The sequence below is a fragment of the Petromyzon marinus genome, unplaced genomic scaffold, assembly GCF_048934315.1.
Source record: "Petromyzon marinus isolate PM22_M1 ecotype Great Lakes invasive population unplaced genomic scaffold, UKy_Petmar_22M1.pri1.0 PM_Scaffold_6, whole genome shotgun sequence".
NCBI classification, from domain to species: Eukaryota; Metazoa; Chordata; class Hyperoartia; order Petromyzontiformes; family Petromyzontidae; genus Petromyzon; species Petromyzon marinus.
The window spans coordinates 1,711,497-1,731,934 of NW_027423612.1; positions in this window are offsets into that span (position 1 = coordinate 1,711,497).

Consider the following 20,438-nt stretch of genomic DNA (forward strand, 5'->3'; position numbering starts at 1 on the left):
TTCAGTGTTAATCAGTCAGACTCCCATAGGGTTCAGTGTTAATCAGTGAGACTCCCATAGGGTTCGATGTTAATCAGTGAGACTCCCATAGGGTTCAGTGTTAATCAGTGAGACTCCCATAGGGTTCAGTGTTAATCAGTGAGACTCCCACAGGGTTCATGTGCTAATCAGTGAGACTCCCATAGGGTTCAGTGTTAATCAATGAGACTCCCATAGGGTTCAGTGTTAATCAGTGAGACTCCAACAGGGTTCAGTGTTAATCAGTGAGACTCCCACAGGGTTCAGTGTTAATCAGTGAGATTCCCACAGGGTTCAGTGTTAATCAGTGAGACTCCCATAGTGTTCAGTGTAAATCACTGAGACTCCCATTGGGTTCGGTGTTAATCAGTGAGACTCCCATAGGGTTCAGTTTTAATCAGTGAGACTCCCATAGGGTTCAGTTTTAATCAGTGAGACTCCCATAGGGTTCAGTGTTAATCAGTGAGACTCCCATAGGGTTCAGTGTTAATCAGTGAGACTCCCATAGGGTTCAGTGTTAATCAGTGAAACTCCCCTAGGGTTCAGTGTTAATCAGTGAGACTCCCACAGGGTTCAGTGTTAATCAGTGAGACACCCACAGGGTTCTGTGTTAATCAGTGAGACTCCCATAGGGTTCAGTGTTAATCAGTGAGACTCCCACAGGGTTCAGTGTTAATTAGTGAGACTCCCATAGGGTCCAGTGTTAATCAGTGAGACTCTCACAGGGTTCAGTGTTAATCAGTGAGACTCCCATAGGGTTCAGTGTTAATCAGTGAGACTCCCACATGGTTCAGTGTTAATCAGCGAGATTCCCATAGGGTTCAGTGTTAATCAGTGAGACTCCCACAGGGTTCAGTGTTAATCAGTGAGACTCCCATTGGGTCAGTATTAATCGGTGAGACTCCCATAGGGTTCAGTGTTAATCAGTGAGACTCCCTTAGGGTTCAGTGGTTAATCAGTGAGACTACCACAGGGTTCAGTGTTAATCAGTGAAATTCCCACAGGTTTCAGTGTTAATCAGTGAGACTCCCACAGGGTTCAGTGTTAATCAGTGAGACTCCCATAGGGTTCAGTGTTAATCAGTGAGACTCCCACAGGGTTCAGTGTTTATCAGTGAGACTCCCATAGGGTTCAGTGTTAATCAGTGAGACTCCCATAGGGTTCAGTGTTAATCAGTGAGACTCCCATAGGGTTCGATGTTAATCAGTGAGACTCCCATAGGGTTCAGTGTTAATCAGTGAGACTCCCATAGGGTTTGGTGTTAATCAGTGAGACTCCCACAGGGTTCAGTGTTAATCAGTGAGACTCCCATAGGGTTCAGTGTTAATCAGTGAGACTCCCATAGGGTTCAGTGTTAATCAGTGAGACTCCCACAGGGTTCAGTGTTAATTAGTGAGACACCCACAGGGTTCTGTGTTAATCAGTGAGACTCCCATAGGGTTCAGTGTTAATCAGTGAGACTCCCACAGGGTTCAGTGTTAATCAGTGAGACTCCCATAGGGTTCAGTGTTAATCAGTGAGACTCCCACAGGGTTCATGTGCTAATCAGTGAGACTCCCATAGGGTTCAGTGTTAATCAATGAGACTCCCATAGGGTTCAGTGTTAATCAGTGAGACTCCAACAGGGTTCAGTGTTAATCAGTGAGACTCCCACAGGGTTCAGTGTTAATCAGTGAGATTCCCACAGGGTTCAGTGTTAATCAGTGAGACTCCCATAGTGTTCAGTGTAAATCACTGAGACTCCCATTGGGTCCGGTGTTAATCAGTGAGACTCCCATAGGGTTCAGTTTTAATCAGTGAGACTCCCATAGGGTTCAGTTTTAATCAGTGAGACTCCCATAGGGTTCAGTGTTAATCAGTGAGACTCCCACAGGGTTCAGTGTTAATCAGTGAGACTCCCACAGGGTTCAGTGTTAATCAGTGAGATTCCCACAGGGTTCAGTGTTAATCATTGAGACTCCCATAGTGTTCAGTGTAAATCACTGAGACTCCCATTGGGTTCGGTGTTAATCAGTGAGACTCCCATAGGGTTCAGTTTTAATCAGTGAGATTCCCATAGGGTTCAGTGTTAATCAGTGAGACTCCCATAGGGTTCAGTGTTAATCAGTGAGACTCCCCTAGGGTTCAGTGTTAATCAGTGAGACTCCCACAGGGTTCAGTGTTAATCAGTGAGACACCCACAGGGTTCTGTGTTAATCAGTGAGACTCCCATAGGGTTCAGTGTTAATCAGTGAGACTCCCACAGGGTTCAGTGTTAATCAGTGAGACTCCCATAGGGTCCAGTGTTAATCAGTGAGACTCTCACAGGGTTCAGTGTTAATCAGTGAGACTCCCATAGGGTTCAGAGTTAATCAGTGAGACTCCCATAGGGTTCAGTTTTAATCAGTGAGACTCCCATAGGGTTCAGTGTTAATCAGTGAGACTCCCATAGGGTTCAGTGTTAATCAGTGAGACTCCCCTAGGGTTCAGTGTTAATCAGTGAGACTCCCACAGGGTTCAGTGTTAATCAGTGAGACACCCACAGGGTTCTGTGTTAATCAGTGAGACTCCCATAGGGTTCAGTGTTAATCAGTGAGACTCCCACAGGGTTCAGTGTTAATCAGTGAGACTCCCATAGGGTCCAGTGTTAATCAGTGAGACTCTCACATGGTTCAGTGTTAATCAGTGAGACTCCCATAGGGTTCAGAGTTAATCAGTGAGACTCCCACAGGGTTCAGTGTTAATCAGCGAGATTCCCATAGGGTTCAGTGTTAATCAGTGAGACTCCCATTGGGTCAGTATTAATCGGTGAGACTCCCATAGGGTTCAGTGTTAATCAGTGAGACTCCCTTAGGGTTCAGTGTTAATCAGTGAGACTACCACAGGGTTCAGTGTTAATCAGTGAAATTCCCACAGGTTTCAGTGTTAATCAGTGAGACTCCCACAGGGTTCAGTGTTAATCAGTGAGACACCCATAGGGTTCAGTGTTAATCAGTGAGACTCCCACAGGGTTCAGTGTTTATCAGTGAGACTCCCATATGGTTCAGTGTTAATCAGTGAGACTCCCATAGGGTTCAGTGTTAATCAGTGAGACTCCCATAGGGTTCGATGTTAATCAGTGAGACTCCCATAGGGTTCAGTGTTAATCAGTGAGACTCCCATAGGGGTCGGTGTTAATCAGTGAGACTCCCACAGGGTTCAGTGTTAATCAGTGAGACTCCCATAGGGTTCAGTGTTAATCAGTGAGACTCCCATAGGGTTCAGTGTTAATTAGTGAGACACCCACAGGGTTCTGTGTTAATCAGTGAGACTCCCATAGGGTTCAGTGTTAATCAGTGAGACTCCCACAGGGTTTAGTGTTAATCAGTGAGACTCCCATAGGGGTCGGTGTTAATCAGTGAGACTCCCACAGGGTTCAGTGTTAATCAGTGAGACTCCCATAGGGTTCAGTGTTAATCAGTGAGACTCCCACAGGGTTCAGTGTTAATTAGTGAGACACCCACAGGGTTCTGTGTTAATCAGTGAGACTCCCATAGGGTTCAGTGTTAATCAGTGAGACTCCCACAGGGTTCAGTGTTAATCAGTGAGACTCCCATAGGGTCCAGTGTTAATCAGTGAGACTCTCACAGGGTTCAGTGTTAAGCAGTGAGACTCCCATAGGGTTCAGTGTTAATCAGTGAGACTCCCACAGGGTTCAGTGTTAATCAACGAGATTCCCATAGGGTTCAGTGTTAATCAGTGAGACTCCCACAGGGTTCAGTGTTAATCAGTGAGACTCCCATTGGGTCAGTATTAATCGGTGAGACTCCCATAGGGTTCAGTGTTAATCAGTGAGACTCCCTTAGGGTTCAGTGTTAATCAGTGAGACTACCACAGGGTTCAGTGTTAATCAGTGAAATTCCCACAGGTTTCAATGTTAATCAGTGAGACTCCCACAGGGTTCAGTGTTAATCAGTGAGACTCCCATAGGGTTCAGTGTTAATCAGTGAGACTCCCACAGGGTTCAGTGTTTATCAGTGAGACTCCCATAGGGTTCAGTGTTAATCAGTGAGACTCCCATAGGGTTCAGTGTTAATCAGTGAGACTCCCATAGGGTTCGATGTTAATCAGTGAGACTCCCATAGGGTTCAGTGTTAATCAGTGAGACTCCCATAGGGTTCAGTGTTAATCAATGAGACCCCATGGGGTTCAGTGTTAATCAGTGAGACTCCAACAGGGTTCAGTGTTAATCAGTGAGACTCCCACAGGGTTCAGTGTTAATCAGTGAGATTCCCACAGGGTTCAGTGTTAATCAGTGAGACTCCCATAGTGTTCAGTGTAAATCACTGAGACTCCCATTGGGTTCGGTGTTAATCAGTGAGACTCCCATAGGGTTCAGTTTTAATCAGTGAGACTCCTATAGGGTTCAGTTTTAATCAGTGAGACTCCCATAGGGTTCAGTGTTAATCAGTGAGACTCCCATAGGGTTCAGTGTTAATCAGTGAGACTCCCATAGGGTTTAGTGTTAATCAGTGAGACTCCCATAGGGTTCAGTGTTAATCAGTGAGACTCCAACAGGGTTCAGTGTTAATCAGTGAGACACCCACAGGGTTCTGTCTTAATCAGTGAGACTCCCATAGGGTTCAGTGTTAATCAGTGAGACTCCGACAGGGTTCAGTGTTAATCAGTGAGACTCCAACAGGGTTCAGTGTTAATCAGTGAGACTCCCACAGGGTTCAGTGTTAATCAGTGAGATTCCCACAGCGTTCAGTGTTAATCAGTGAGACTCCCATAGTGTTCAGTGTAAATCACTGAGACTCCCATTGGGTTCGGTGTTAATCAGTGAGACTCCCATAGGGTTCAGTTTTAATCAGTGAGAATCCCATAGGGTTCACTTTTAATCAGTGAGACTCCCATAGGGTTCAGTTTTAATCAGTGAGACTCCCATAGGGTTCAGTGTTAATCAGTGAGACTCCCATAGGGTTCAGTGTTAATCAGTGAGACTCCACTAGGGTTCAGTGTTAATCAGTGAGACTCCCACAGGGTTCAGTGTTAATCAGTGAGACACCCACAGGGTTCTGTGTTAATCAGTGAGACTCCCATAGGGTTCAGTGTTAATCAGTGAGACTCCCACAGGGTTCAGTGTTAATCAGTGAGACTCCCATAGGGTCCAGTGTTAATCAGTGAGACTCTCACAGGATTCAGTGTTAATCAGTGAGACTCCCATAGGGTTCAGTGTTAATCAGTGAGACTCCCACAGGGTTCAGTGTTAATCAGCGAGATTCCCATAGGGTTCAGTGTTAATCAGTGAGACTCCCACAGGGTTCAGTGTTAATCAGTGAGACTCCCATTGGGTCAGTATTAATCGGTGAGACTCCCATAGGGTTCAGTGTTAATCAGTGAGACTCCCATAGGGTTCAGTGTTAACCAGTGAGACTCCCATAGGGTTCAGTGTTAATCAGTGAGACTCCCATAGGGTTCGATGTTAATCAGTGAGTCTCCCATAGGGTTCAGTGTTAATCAGTGAGACTCCCATAGGGTTCAGTGTTAATCAGTGAGACTCCCACAGGGTTCAGTGTTAATCAGTGAGACTCCCATAGTGTTCAGTGTTAATCAGTGAGACTCCCATAGGGTTCAGTGTTAATCAGTGAGACTCCCACAGGGTTCAGTGTTAATCAGTGAGACACCCACAGGGTTCTGTGTTAATCAGTGAGACTCCCTTAGGGTTCAGTGTTAACCAGTGAGACTCCCACAGGGTTCAGTGTTAATCAGTGAGACTCCCATAGGGTCCAGTGTTAATCAGTGAGACTCTCACAGGGTTCAGTGTTAATCAGTGAGACTCCCATAGGGTTCAGTGTTAATCAGTGAGACTCTCACAGGGTTCAGTGTTAATCAGCGAGATTCCCATAGGGTTCAGTGCTAATCAGTGAGACTCCCACAGGGTTCAATGTTAATCAGTGAGACTCCCATTGGGTCAGTATTAATCGGTGAGACTCCCATAGGGTTCAGTGTTAATCAGTGAGACTCCCTTAGGGTTCAGTGTTAATCAGTGAGACTACCACAGGGTTCAGTGTTAATCAGTGAAATTCCCACAGGTTTCAGTGTTAATCAGTGAGACTCCCACAGGGTTCAGTGTTAATCAGTGAGACTCCCATAGGGTTCAGTGTTAATCAGTGAGACTCCCACAGGGTTCAGTGTTTATCAGTGAGACTCCCATAGGGTTCAGTGTTAATCAGTGAGACTCCCATAGGGTTCAGTGTTAATCAGTGAGACTCCCATAGGGTTCGATGTTAATCAGTGAGAATCCCATAGGGTTCAGTGTTAATCAGTGAGACTCCCATAGGGTCCAGTGTTAATCAGTGAGACTCCCACAGGGTTCATGTGTTAATCAGTGAGACTCTCATAGGATTCAGTGTTAATCAATGAGACTCCCATAGGGTTCAGTGTTAATCAGTGAGACTCCAACAGGGTTCAGTGTTAATCAGTGAGACTCCCACAGGGTTCAGTGTTAATCAGTGAGATTCCCACAGGGTTCAGTGTTAATCAGTGAGACTCCCATAGTGTTCATTGTAAATCACTGAGACTCCCATTGGGTTCGGTGTTAATCAGTGAGACTCCCATAGGGTTCAGTTTTAATCAGTGAGACTCCCATAGGGTTCAGTTTTAATCAGTGAGACTCCCATAGGGTTCAGTGTTAATCAGTGAGACTCCCATAGGGTTCAGTATTAATCAGTGAGACTCCCATAGGGTTCAGTGTTAATCAGTGAGACTCCCATAGGGTTCAGTGTTAATCAGTGAGACTCCAACAGGGTTCAGTGTTAATCAGTGAGACACCCACAGGGTTCTGTGTTAATCAGTGAGACTCCCATAGGGTTCAGTGTTAATCATTGAGACTCCCTTAGGGTTCAGTGTTAATCAGTGAGACTACCACAGGGTTCAGTGTTAATCAGTGAAATTCCCACAGGTTTCAGTGTTAATCAGTGAGACTCCCACAGGGTTCAGTGTTAATCAGTGAGACTCCCATAGGGTTCAGTGTTAATCAGTGAGACTCCCACAGGGTTCAGTATTTATCAGTGAGACTCCCATAGGGTTCAGTGTTAATCAGTGAGACTCCCATAGGGTTCAGTGTTAATCAGTGAGACTCCCATAGGGTTCGATGTTAATCAGTGAGTCTCCCATAGGGTTCAGTGTTAATCAGTGAGACTCCCATAGGGTTCAGTGTTAATCAGTGAGACTCCCACAGGGTTCAGTGTTAATCAGTGAGACTCCCATAGGGTTCAGTGTTAATCAGTGAGACTCCCATAGGGTTCAGTGTTAATCAGTGAGACTCCCACAGGGTTCAGTGTTAATCAGTGAGACACCCACAGGGTTCTGTGTTAATCAGTGAGACTCCCTTAGGGTTCAGTGTTAATCAGTGAGACTCCCACAGGGTTCAGTGTTAATCAGTGAGACTCCCATAGGGTCCAGTGTTAATCAGTGAGACTCTCACAGGGTTCAGTGTTAATCAGTGAGACTCCCATAGGGTTCAGTGTTAATCAGTGAGACTCTCACAGGGTTCAGTGTTAATCAGCGAGATTCCCATAGGGTTCAGTGTTAATCAGTGAGACTCCCACAGGGTTCAATGTTAATCAGTGAGACTCCCATTGGGTCAGTATTAATCGGTGAGACTCCCATAGGGTTCAGTGTTAATCAGTGAGACTCCCTTAGGGTTCAGTGTTAATCAGTGAGACTACCACAGGGTTCAGTGTTAATCAGTGAAATTCCCACAGGTTTCAGTGTTAATCAGTGAGACTCCCACAGGGTTCAGTGTTTATCAGTGAGACTCCCATAGGGTTCAGTGTTAATCAGTGAGACTCCCATAGGGTTCAGTGTTAATCAGTGAGACTCCCATAGGGTTCGATGTTAATCAGTGAGACTCCCATAGGTTTCAGTGTTAATCAGTGAGACTCCCATAGGGTCCAGTGTTAATCAGTGAGACTCCCACAGGGTTCATGTGTTAATCAGTGAGACTCTCATAGGGTTCAGTGTTAATCAATGAGACTCCCATAGGGTTCAGTGTTAATCAGTGAGACTCCAACAGGGTTCAGTGTTAATCAGTGAGACTCCCACAGGGTTCAGTGTTAATCAGTGAGATTCCCACAGGGTTCAGTGTTAATCAGTGAGACTCCCATAGTGTTCAGTGTAAATCACTGAGACTCCCATTGGGTTCGGTGTTAATCAGTGAGACTCCCATAGGGTTCAGTTTTAATCAGTGAGACTCCCATAGGGTTCAGTTTTAATCAGTGAGACTCCCATAGGGTTCAGTGTTAATCAGTGAGACTCCCATAGGGTTCAGTATTAATCAGTGAGACTCCCATAGGGTTCAGTGTTAATCAGTGAGACTCCCATAGGGTTCAGTGTTAATCAGTGAGACTCCAACAGGGTTCAGTGTTAATCAGTGAGACACCCACAGGGTTCTGTGTTAATCAGTGAGACACCCATAGGGTTCAGTGTTAATCATTGAGACTCCCACAGGGTTCAGTTTTAATCAGTGAGACTCCCATAGGGTCCAGTGTTAATCAGTGAGACTCTCACAGGGTTCAGTGTTAATCAGTGAGACTCCCATAGGGTTCAGTGTTAATCAGTGAGACTCCCACAGGGTTCAGTTTTAATCAGTGAGACACCCACAGGGTTCTGTGTTAATCAGTGAGACTCCCATAGGGTTCAGTGTTAATCAGTGAGACTCCCACAGGGTTCAGTGTTAATCAGTGAGACTCCCATAGGGTCCAGTGTTAATCAGTGAGACTCTCACAGGGTTCAGTGTTAATCAGTGAGACTCCCATAGGGTTCAGTGTTAATCAGTGAGACTCCCACAGGGTTCAGTGTTAATCAGCGAGATTCCCATAGGGTTCAGTGTTAATCAGTGAGACTCCCACAGGGTTCAATGTTAATCAGTGAGACTCCCATTGGGTCAGTATTAATCGTTGAGACTCCCATAGGGTTCAGTGTTAATCAGTGAGACTCCCTTAGGGTTCAGTGTTAATCAGTGAGACTACCACAGGGTTCAGTGTTAATCTGTGAAATTCCCACAGGTTTCAGTGTTATTCAGTGAGACTCCCACAGGGTTCAGTGTTAATCAGTGAGACTCCCATAGGGTTCAGTGTTAATCAGTGAGACTCCCACAGGGTTCAGTGCTTATCAGTGAGACTCCCATAGGGTTCAGTGTTAATCAGTGAGACTCCCATAGTGTTCAGTGTTAATCAGTGAGACTCCCATAGGGTTCAGTGTTAATCAGTGAGACTCCCATAGGGTCCAGTGTTAATCAGTGAGACTCCCACAGGGTTCATGTGTTAATCAGTGAGACTCTCATAGGGTTCAGTGTTAATCAATGAGACTCCCATAGGGTTCAGTGTTAATCAGTGAGACTCCAACAGGGTTCAGTGTTAATCAGTGAGACTCCCACAGGGTTCAGTGTTAATCAGTGAGATTCCCACAGGGTTCAGTGTTAATCAGTGAGACTCCCATAGTGTTCAGTGTAAATCACTGAGACTCCCATTGGGTTCGGTGTTAATCAGTGAGACTCCCATAGGGTTCAGTTTTAATCAGTGAGACTCCCATAGGGTTCAGTTTTAATCATTGAGACTCCCATAGGGTTCAGTGTTAATCAGTGAGACTCCCACAGGGTTCAGTGTTAATCAGTGAGACACCCACAGGGTTCTGTGTTAATCAGTGAGACTCCCTTAGGGTTCAGTGTTAATCAGTGAGACTCCCACAGGGTTCAGTGTTAATCAGTGAGACTCCCATAGGGTCCAGTGTTAATCAGTGAGACTCTCACAGGGTTCAGTGTTAATCAGTGAGACTCCCATAGGGTTCAGTGTTAATCAGTGAGACTCTCACAGGGTTCAGTGTTAATCAGCGAGATTCCCATAGGGTTCAGTGTTAATCAGTGAGACTCCCACAGGGTTCAATGTTAATCAGTGAGACTCCCATTGGGTCAGTATTAATCGGTGAGACTCCCATAGGGTTCAGTGTTAATCAGTGAGACTCCCTTAGGGTTCAGTGTTAATCAGTGAGACTACCACAGGGTTCAGTGTTAATCAGTGAAATTCCCACAGGTTTCAGTGTTAATCAGTGAGACTCCCACAGGGTTCAGTGTTTATCAGTGAGACTCCCATAGGGTTCAGTGTTAATCAGTGAGACTCCCATAGGGTTCAGTGTTAATCAGTGAGACTCCCATAGGGTTCGATGTTAATCAGTGAGACTCCCATAGGTTTCAGTGTTAATCAGTGAGACTCCCATAGGGTCCAGTGTTAATCAGTGAGACTCCCACAGGGTTCATGTGTTAATCAGTGAGACTCTCATAGGGTTCAGTGTTAATCAATGAGACTCCCATAGGGTTCAGTGTTAATCAGTGAGACTCCAACAGGGTTCAGTGTTAATCAGTGAGACTCCCACAGGGTTCAGTGTTAATCAGTGAGATTCCCACAGGGTTCAGTGTTAATCAGTGAGACTCCCATAGTGTTCAGTGTAAATCACTGAGACTCCCATTGGGTTCGGTGTTAATCAGTGAGACTCCCATAGGGTTCAGTTTTAATCAGTGAGACTCCCATAGGGTTCAGTTTTAATCAGTGAGACTCCCATAGGGTTCAGTGTTAATCAGTGAGACTCCCATAGGGTTCAGTATTAATCAGTGAGACTCCCATAGGGTTCAGTGTTAATCAGTGAGACTCCCATAGGGTTCAGTGTTAATCAGTGAGACTCCCATAGGGTTCGATGTTAATCAGTGAGACTCCCATAGGTTTCAGTGTTAATCAGTGAGACTCCCATAGGGTCCAGTGTTAATCAGTGAGACTCCCACAGGGTTCATGTGTTAATCAGTGAGACTCTCATAGGGTTCAGTGTTAATCAATGAGACTCCCATAGGGTTCAGTGTTAATCAGTGAGACTCCAACAGGGTTCAGTGTTAATCAGTGAGACTCCCACAGGGTTCAGTGTTAATCAGTGAGATTCCCACAGGGTTCAGTGTTAATCAGTGAGACTCCCATAGTGTTCAGTGTAAATCACTGAGACTCCCATTGGGTTCGGTGTTAATCAGTGAGACTCCCATAGGGTTCAGTTTTAATCAGTGAGACTCCCATAGGGTTCAGTTTTAATCAGTGAGACTCCCATAGGGTTCAGTGTTAATCAGTGAGACTCCCATAGGGTTCAGTATTAATCAGTGAGACTCCCATAGGGTTCAGTGTTAATCAGTGAGACTCCCATAGGGTTCAGTGTTAATCAGTGAGACTCCAACAGGGTTCAGTGTTAATCAGTGAGACACCCACAGGGTTCTGTGTTAATCAGTGAGACACCCATAGGGTTCAGTGTTAATCATTGAGACTCCCACAGGGTTCAGTTTTAATCAGTGAGACTCCCATAGGGTCCAGTGTTAATCAGTGAGACTCTCACAGGGTTCAGTGTTAATCAGTGAGACTCCCATAGGGTTCAGTGTTAATCAGTGAGACTCCCACAGGGTTCAGTGTTAATCAGTGAGACACCCACAGGGTTCTGTGTTAATCAGTGAGACTCCCATAGGGTTCAGTGTTAATCAGTGAGACTCCCACAGGGTTCAGTGTTAATCAGTGAGACTCCCATAGGGTCCAGTGTTAATCAGTGAGACTCTCACAGGGTTCAGTGTTAATCAGTGAGACTCCCATAGGGTTCAGTGTTAATCAGTGAGACTCCCACAGGGTTCAGTGTTAATCAGCGAGATTCCCATAGGGTTCAGTGTTAATCAGTGAGACTCCCACAGGGTTCAATGTTAATCAGTGAGACTCCCATTGGGTCAGTATTAATCGTTGAGACTCCCATAGGGTTCAGTGTTAATCAGTGAGACTCCCTTAGGGTTCAGTGTTAATCAGTGAGACTACCACAGGGTTCAGTGTTAATCAGTGAAATTCCCACAGGTTTCAGTGTTATTCAGTGAGACTCCCACAGGGTTCAGTGTTAATCAGTGAGACTCCCATAGGGTTCAGTGTTAATCAGTGAGACTCCCACAGGGTTCAGTGCTTATCAGTGAGACTCCCATAGGGTTCAGTGTTAATCAGTGAGACTCCCATAGTGTTCAGTGTTAATCAGTGAGACTCCCATAGGGTTCAGTGTTAATCAGTGAGACTCCCATAGGGTCCAGTGTTAATCAGTGAGACTCCCACAGGGTTCATGTGTTAATCAGTGAGACTCTCATAGGGTTCAGTGTTAATCAATGAGACTCCCATAGGGTTCAGTGTTAATCAGTGAGATTCCCACAGGGTTCAGTGTTAATCAGTGAGACTCCCATAGTGTTCAGTGTAAATCACTGAGACTCCCATTGGGTTCGGTGTTAATCAGTGAGACTCCCATAGGGTTCAGTTTTAATCAGTGAGACTCCCATAGGGTTCAGTTTTAATCAGTGAGACTCCCATAGGGTTCAGTGTTAATCAGTGAGACTCCCATAGGGTTCAGTATTAATCAGTGAGACTCCCATAGGGTTCAGTGTTAATCAGTGAGACTCCCATAGGGTTCAGTGTTAATCAGTGAGACTCCAACAGGGTTCAGTGTTAATCAGTGAGACACCCACAGGGTTCTGTGTTAATCAGTGAGACTCCCATAGGGTTCAGTGTTAATCATTGAGACTCCCACAGGGTTCAGTGTTAATCAGTGAGACTCCCATAGGGTCCAGTGTTAATCAGTGAGACTCTCACAGGGTTCAGTGTTAATCAGTGAGACTCCCATAGGGATCAGTGTTAATCAGTGAGACTCCCACAGGGTTCAGTGTTAATCAACGAGATTCCCATAGGGTTCAGTGTTAATCAGTGAGACTCCCACAGGGTTCAGTGTTAATCAGTGAGACTCCCATTGGGTCAGTATTAATCGGTGAGACTCCCATAGGGTTCAGTGTTAATCAGTGATACTCCCTTAGGGTTCAGTGTTAATCAGTGAGACTACCACAGGGTTCAGTGTTAATCAGTGAAATTCCCACAGGTTTCAGTGTTAATCAGTGAGACTCCCACAGGGTTCAGTGTTAATCAGTGAGACTCCCATAGGGTTCAGTGTTAATCAGTGAGACTCCCACAGGGTTCAGTGTTAATCAGTGAGACTCCCACAGGGTTCAGTGTTAATCAGTGAGACACCCACAGGGTTCTGTGTTAATCAGTGAGACTCCCATAGGGTTCAGTGTTAATCAGTGAGACTCCCACAGGGTTCAGTGTTAATCATTGAGACTCCCATTGGGTCAGTATTAATCGGTGAGACTCCCATAGGGTTCAGTGTTAATCAGTGAGACTCCCTTAGGGTTCAGTGTTAATCAGTGAGACTACCACAGGGTTCAGTGTTAATCAGTGAAATTCCCACAGGTTTCAGTGTTAATCAGTGAGACTCCAACAGGGTTCAGTGTTAATCAGTGAGACTCCCATAGGGTTCAGTGTTAATCAGTGAGACTCCCACAGGGTTCATTGTTTATCAGTGAGACTCCCATAGGGTTCAGTGTTAATCAGTGAGACTCCCATAGGGTTCAGTGTTAATCAGTGAGACTCCCATAGGGTTCGATGTTAATCAGTGAGACTCCCATAGGGTTCAGTGTTAATCAGTGAGACTCCCATAGGGTTCAGTGTTAATCAGTGAGACTCCCACAGGGTTCAGTGTTAATCAGTGAGACTCCCATAGGGTTCAGTGTTAATCAGTGAGACTCCCATAGGGTTCAGTGTTAATCAGTGAGACTCCCACAGGGTTCAGTGTTAATCAGTGAGACACCCACAGGGTTCTGTGTTAATCAGTGAGACTCCCATAGTGTTCAGTGTTAATCAGTGAGACTCCCACAGGGTTCAGTGTTAATCAATGAGACTCCCATAGGGTCCAGTGTTAATCAGTGAGACTCTCACACGGTTCAGTGTTAATCAGTGAGACTCCCATAGGGTTCAGTGTTAATCAGTGAGACTCCCACAGGGTTCAGTGTTAATCAGCGAGATTCCCATAGGGTTCAGTGTTAATCAGTGAGACTCCCACAGGGTTCAGTGTTAATCAGTGAGACTCCCATTGGGTCAGTATTAATCGGTGAGACTCCCATAGGGTTCAGTGTTAATCAGTGAGACTCCCTTAGGGTTCAGTGTTAATCAGTGAGACTACCACAGGGTTCAGTGTTAATCAGTGAAATTCCCACAGGTTTCAGTGTTAATCAGTGAGACTCCCACAGGGTTCAGTGTTAATCAGTGAGACTCCCATAGGGTTCAGTGTTAATCAGTGAGACTCCCACAGGGTTCAGTGTTTATCAGTGAGACTCCCATAGGGTTCAGTGTTAATCAGTGAGACTCCCATAGGGTTCAGTGTTAATCAGTGAGACTCCCATAGGGTTCGATGTTAATCAGTGAGACTCCCATAGGGTTCAGTGTTAATCAGTGAGACTCCCATAGGGTCCAGTGTTAATCAGTGAGACTCCCACAGGGTTCATGTGTTAATCAGTGAGACTCTCATAGGTTTCAGTGTTAATCAATGAGACTCCCATAGGGTTCAGTGTTAATCAGTGAGACTCCAACAGGGTTCAGTGTTAATCAGTGAGACTCCCACAGGGTTCAGTGTTAATCAGTGAGATTCCCACAGGGTTCAGTGTTAATCAGTGAGACTCCCATAGTGTTCAGTGTAAATAACTGAGACTCCCATTGGGTTCGGTGTTAATCAGTGAGACTCCCATAGGGTTCAGTTTTAATCAGTGAGACTCCCATAGGGTTCAGTTTTAATCAGTGAGACTCCCATATTGTTCAATGTTAATCAGTGAGACTCCAACAGGGTTCAGTATTAATTAGTGAGACACCCACAGGGTTCTGTGTTAATCAGTGAGACTCCCATAGGGTTCAGTGTTAATCATTGAGACTCCCACAGGGTTCAGTGTTAATCAGTGAGACTCCCATAGGGTCCAGTGTTAATCAGTGAGACTCTCACTGGGTTCAGTGTTAATCAGTGAGACTCCCATAGGGTTCAGTGTTAATCAGTGAGACTCCCATAGGGTTCAGTGTTAATCAGTGAGACTCCCCTAGGGTTCAGTGTTAATCAGTGAGACTCCCACAGGGGTCAGTGTTAATCAGTGAGACACCCACAGGGTTCTGTGTTAATCAGTGAGACTCCCATAGGGTTCAGTGTTAATCAGTGAGACTCCCACAGGGTTCAGTGTTAATCAGTGAGACTCCCATAGGGGTCAGTGTTAATCAGTGAGACTCTCACAGGGTTCAGTGTTAATCAGTGAGACTCCCATAGGGTTCAGTGTTAATCAGTGAGACTCCCACAGGGTTCAGTGTTAATCAGCGAGATTCCCATAGGGTTCAGTATTAATCAGTGAGACTCCCACAGGGTTCAGTGTTAATCAGTGAGACTCCCATTGGGTCAGTATTAATCGGTGAGACTCCCATAGGGTTCAGTGTTAATCAGTGAGACTCCCTTAGGGTTCAGTGCTAATCAGTGAGACTACCACAGGGTTCAGTGTTAATCAGTGAAATTCCCACAGGTTTCAGTGTTAATCAGTGAGACTCCCAAAGGGTTCAGTGTTAATCAGTGAGACTCCCATAGGGTTCAGTGTTAATCAGTGAGACTCCCACAGGGTTCAGTGTTTATCAGTGAGACTCCCATAGGGTTCAGTGTTAATCAGTGAGACTCCCATAGGGTTCAGTGTTAATCAGTGAGACTCCCATAGGGTTAGATGTTAATCAGTGAGACTCCCATAGGGTTCTGTGTTAATCAGTGAGACTCCCATAGGGTTCAGTGTTAATCATTGAGACTCCCACAGGGTTCAGTGTTAATCAGTGAGACTCCCATAGGGTCCAGTGTTAATCAGTGAGACTCTCACAGGGTTCAGTGTTAATCAGTGAGACTCCCATAGGGTTCAGTGTTAATCAGTGAGACTCCCACAGGGTTCAGTGTTAATCAACGAGATTCCCATAGGGTTCAGTGTTAATCAGTGAGACTCCCACAGGGTTCAGTGTTAATCAGTGAGACTCCCATTGGGTCAGTATTAATCGGTGAGACTCCCATAGGGTTCAGTGTTAATCAGTGATACTCCCTTAGGGTTCAGTGTTAATCAGTGAGACTACCACAGGGTTCAGTGTTAATCAGTGAAATTCCCACAGGTTTCAGTGTTAATCAGTGAGACTCCCACAGGGTTCAGTGTTAATCAGTGAGACTCCCATAGGGTTCAGTGTTAATCAGTGAGACTCCCACAGGGTTCAGTGTTAATCAGTGAGACTCCCACAGGGTTCAGTGTTAATCAGTGAGACACCCACAGGGTTCTGTGTTAATCAGTGAGACTCCCATAGGGTTCAGTGTTAATCAGTGAGACTCCCACAGGGTTCAGTGTTAATCATTGAGACTCCCATTGGGTCAGTATTAATCGGTGAGACTCCCATAGGGTTCAGTGTTAATCAGTGAGACTCCCTTAGGGTTCAGTGTTAATCAGTGAGACTACCACAGGGTTCAGTGTTAATCAGTGAAATTCCCACAGGTTTCAGTGTTAATCAGTGAGACTCCCACAGGGTTCAGTGTTAATCAGTGAGACTCCCATAGGGTTCAGTGTTAATCAGTGAGACTCCCACAGGGTTCAGTGTTAATCAGTGAGACACCCACAGGGTTCTGTGTTAATCAGTGAGACTCCCATAGGGTTCAGTGTTAATCAGTGAGACTCCCACAGGGTTCAGTGTTAATCAGTGAGACTCCCATAGGGTCCAGTGTTAATCAGTGAGACTCTCACAGGGTTCAGTGTTAATCAGTGAGACTCCCATAGGGTTCAGTGTTAATCAGTGAGACTCCCACAGGGTTCAGTGTTAATCAGCGAGATTCCCATAGGGTTCAGTGTTAATCAGTGAGACTCCCACAGGGTTCAGTGTTAATCAGTGAGACTCCCATTGGGTCAGTATTAATCGGTGAGACTCCCATAGGGTTCAGTGTTAATCAGTGAGACTCCCTTAGGGTTCAGTGTTAATCAGTGAGACTACCACAGGGTTCAGTGTTAATCAGTGAAATTCCCACAGGTTTCAGTGTTAATCAGTGAGACTCCCACAGGGTTCAGTGTTAATCAGTGAGACTCCCATAGGGTTCAGTGTTAATCAGTGAGACTCCCATAGGGTTCAGTGTTAATCAGTGAGACTCCCATAGGGTTCGATGTTAATCAGTGAGACTCCCATAGGGTTCAGTGTTAATCAGTGAGACTCCCATAGGGTCCAGTGTTAATCAGTGAGACTCCCACAGGGTTCATGTGTTAATCAGTGAGACTCTCATAGGTTTCAGTGTTAATCAATGATACTCCCATAGGGTTCAGTGTTAATCAGTGAGACTCCAACAGGGTTCAGTGTTAATCAGTGAGACTCCCCCAGGGTTCAGTGTTAATCAGTGAGATTCCCACAGGGTTCAGTGTTAATCAGTGAGACTCCCATAGTGTTCAGTGTAAATCACTGAGACTCCCATTGGGTTCGGTGTTAATCAGTGAGACTCCCATAGGGTTCAGTTTTAATCAGTGAGACTCCCATAGGGTTCAGTTTTAATCAGTGAGACTCCCATAGGGTTCAGTGTTAATCAGTGAGACTCCAACAGGGTTCAGTATTAATCAGTGAGACACCCACAGGGTTCTGTGTTAATCAGTGAGACTCCCATAGGGTTCAGTGTTAATCATTGAGACTCCCACAGGGTTCAGTGTTAATCAGTGAGACTCCCATAGGGTCCAGTGTTAATCAGTGAGACTCTCACAGGGTTCAGTGTTAATCAGTGAGACTCCCATAGGGTTCAGTGTTAATCAGTGAGACTCCCATAGGGTTCAGTGTTAATCAGTGAGACTCCCCTAGGGTTCAGTGTTAATCAGTGAGACTCCCACAGGGTTCAGTGTTAATCAGTGAGACACCCACAGGGTTCTGTGTTAATCAGTGAGACTCCCATAGGGTTCAGTGTTAATCAGTGAGACTCCCACAGGGTTCAGTGTTAATCAGTGAGACTCCCATAGGGTTCAGTGTTAATCAGTGAGACTCTCACAGGGTTCAGTGTTAATCAGTGAGACTCCCATAGGGTTCAGTGTTAATCAGTGAGACTCCCACAGGGTTCAGTGTTAATCAGCGAGATTCCCATAGGGTTCAGTATTAATCAGTGAGACTCCCACAGGGTTCAGTGTTAATCAGTGAGACTCCCATTGGGTCAGTATTAATCGGTGAGACTCCCATAGGGTTCAGTGTTAATCAGTGAGACTCCCTTAGGGTTCAGTGCTAATCAGTGAGACTACCACAGGGTTCAGTGTTAATCAGTGAAATTCCCACAGGTTTCAGTGTTAATCAGTGAGACTCCCAAAGGGTTCAGTGTTAATCAGTGAGACTCCCATAGGGTTCAGTGTTAATCAGTGAGACTCCCACAGGGTTCAGTGTTTATCAGTGAGACTCCCATAGGGTTCAGTGTTAATCAGTGAGACTCCCATAGGGTTCAGTGTTAATCAGTGAGACTCCCATAGGGTTAGATGTTAATCAGTGAGACTCCCATAGGGTTCAGTATTAATCAGTGAGACTCCCATAGGGTTCAGTGTTAATCAGTGAGACTCCCACAGGGTTCAGTGTTAATCAGTGAGACTCCCATAGGGTTCAGTGTTAATCAGTGAGACTCCCATAGGGTTCAGTGTTAATCAGTGAGACTCCCACAGGGTTCAGTGTTAATCAGTGAGACACCCACAGGGTTCTGTGTTAATCAGTGAGACTCCCATAGGGTTCAGTGTTAATCAGTGAGACTCCCACAGGGTTCAGTGTTAATCAGTGAGACTCCCATAGGGTCCAGTGTTAATCAGTGAGACTCCCACAGTGTTCAGTGTTAATCAGTGAGACTCCCATTGGGTCAGTATTAATCGGTGAGACTCCCATAGGGTTCAGTGTTAATCAGTGAGACTCCCATAGGGTTCAGTGTTAATCAGTGAGACTCCCATAGGGTTCAGTGTTAATCAGTGAGACTCCCATAGGGTTCATGTGTTAATCAGTGAGACTCCCATAGGGTTCAGTGTTAATCAATGAGACTCCCATAGGGTTCAGTGTTAATCAGTGAGACTCCCACAAGGTTCATGTGTTAATCAGTGAGACTCCCATAGGGTTCAGTGTTAATCAATGAGACTCCCATAGGGTTCAGTGTTAATCAGTGAGACTCCAACAGGGTTCAGTGTTAATCAGTGAGACTCCCACAGGGTTCAGTGTTAATCAGTGAGATTCCCACATGGTTCAGTGTTAATCAGTGAGACTCCCATAGTGTTCAGTGTAAATCACTGAGACTCCCATTGGGTTCGGTGTTAATCAGTGAGACTCCCATAGGGTTCAGTTTTAATCAGTGAGACTCCCATAGGGTTCAGTTTTAATCAGTGAGACTCCCATAGGGTTCAGTGTTAATCAGTGAGACTCCCATAGGGTTCAGTGTTAATCAGTGAGACTCCCATAGGGTTCAGTGTTAATCAGTGAGACTCCCCTAGGGTTCAGTGTTAATCATTGAGACTCCCACAGGGTTCAGTGTTAATCAGTGAGACACCCACAGGGTTCAGTGTTAATCAGTGAGACTCCCATTGGGTCAGTATTAATCGGTGAGACTCCCATAGGGTTCAGTTTTAATCAGTGAGACTCCCTTAGGGTTCAGTGTTAATCAGTGAGACTACCACAGGGTTCAGTGTTAATCAGTGAAATTCCCACAGGTTTCAGTGTTAATCAGTGAGACTCCCTTAGGGTTCAGTGTTAATCAGTGAGACTCCCACAGGGTTCAGTGTTTATCAGTGAGACTCCCATAGGGTTCAGTGTTAATCAGTGAGACTCCCATAGGGTTCAGTGTTAATCAGTGAGACTCCCATAGGGTTCGATGTTAATCAGTGAGACTCCCATAGGGTTCAGTGTTAATCAGTGAGACTCCCATAGGGTTCAGTGTTAATCAGTGAGACTCCCACAGGGTTCAGTGTTAATCAGTGAGACTCCCATAGGGTTCAGTGTTAATCAGTGAGACTCCCATAGGGTTCAGTGTTAATCAGTGAGACTCCCACAGGGTTCAGTGTTAATCAGTGAGACACCCACAGGGTTCTGTGTTAATCAGTGAGACTCCCATAGGGTTCAGTGTTAATCAGTGAGACTCCCACAGGGTTCAGTGTTAATCAGTGAGACTCCCATAGGGTCCAGTGTTAATCAGTGAGACTCCCACAGGGTTCAGTGTTAATCAGTGAGACTCCCATTGGGTCAGTATTAATCGGTGAGACTCCCATAGGGTTCAGTGTTAATCAGTGAGACTCCCTTAGGGTTCAGTGTTAATCAGTGAGACTACCACAGGGTTCAGTGTTAATCAGTGAAATTCCCACAGGTTTCAGTGTTAATCAGTGAGACTCCCACAGGGTTCAGTGTTAATCAGTGAGACTCCCATAGGGTTCAGTGTTAATCAGTGAGACTCCCACAGGGTTCAGTGTTTATCAGTGAGACTCCCATAGGGTTCAGTGTTAATCAGTG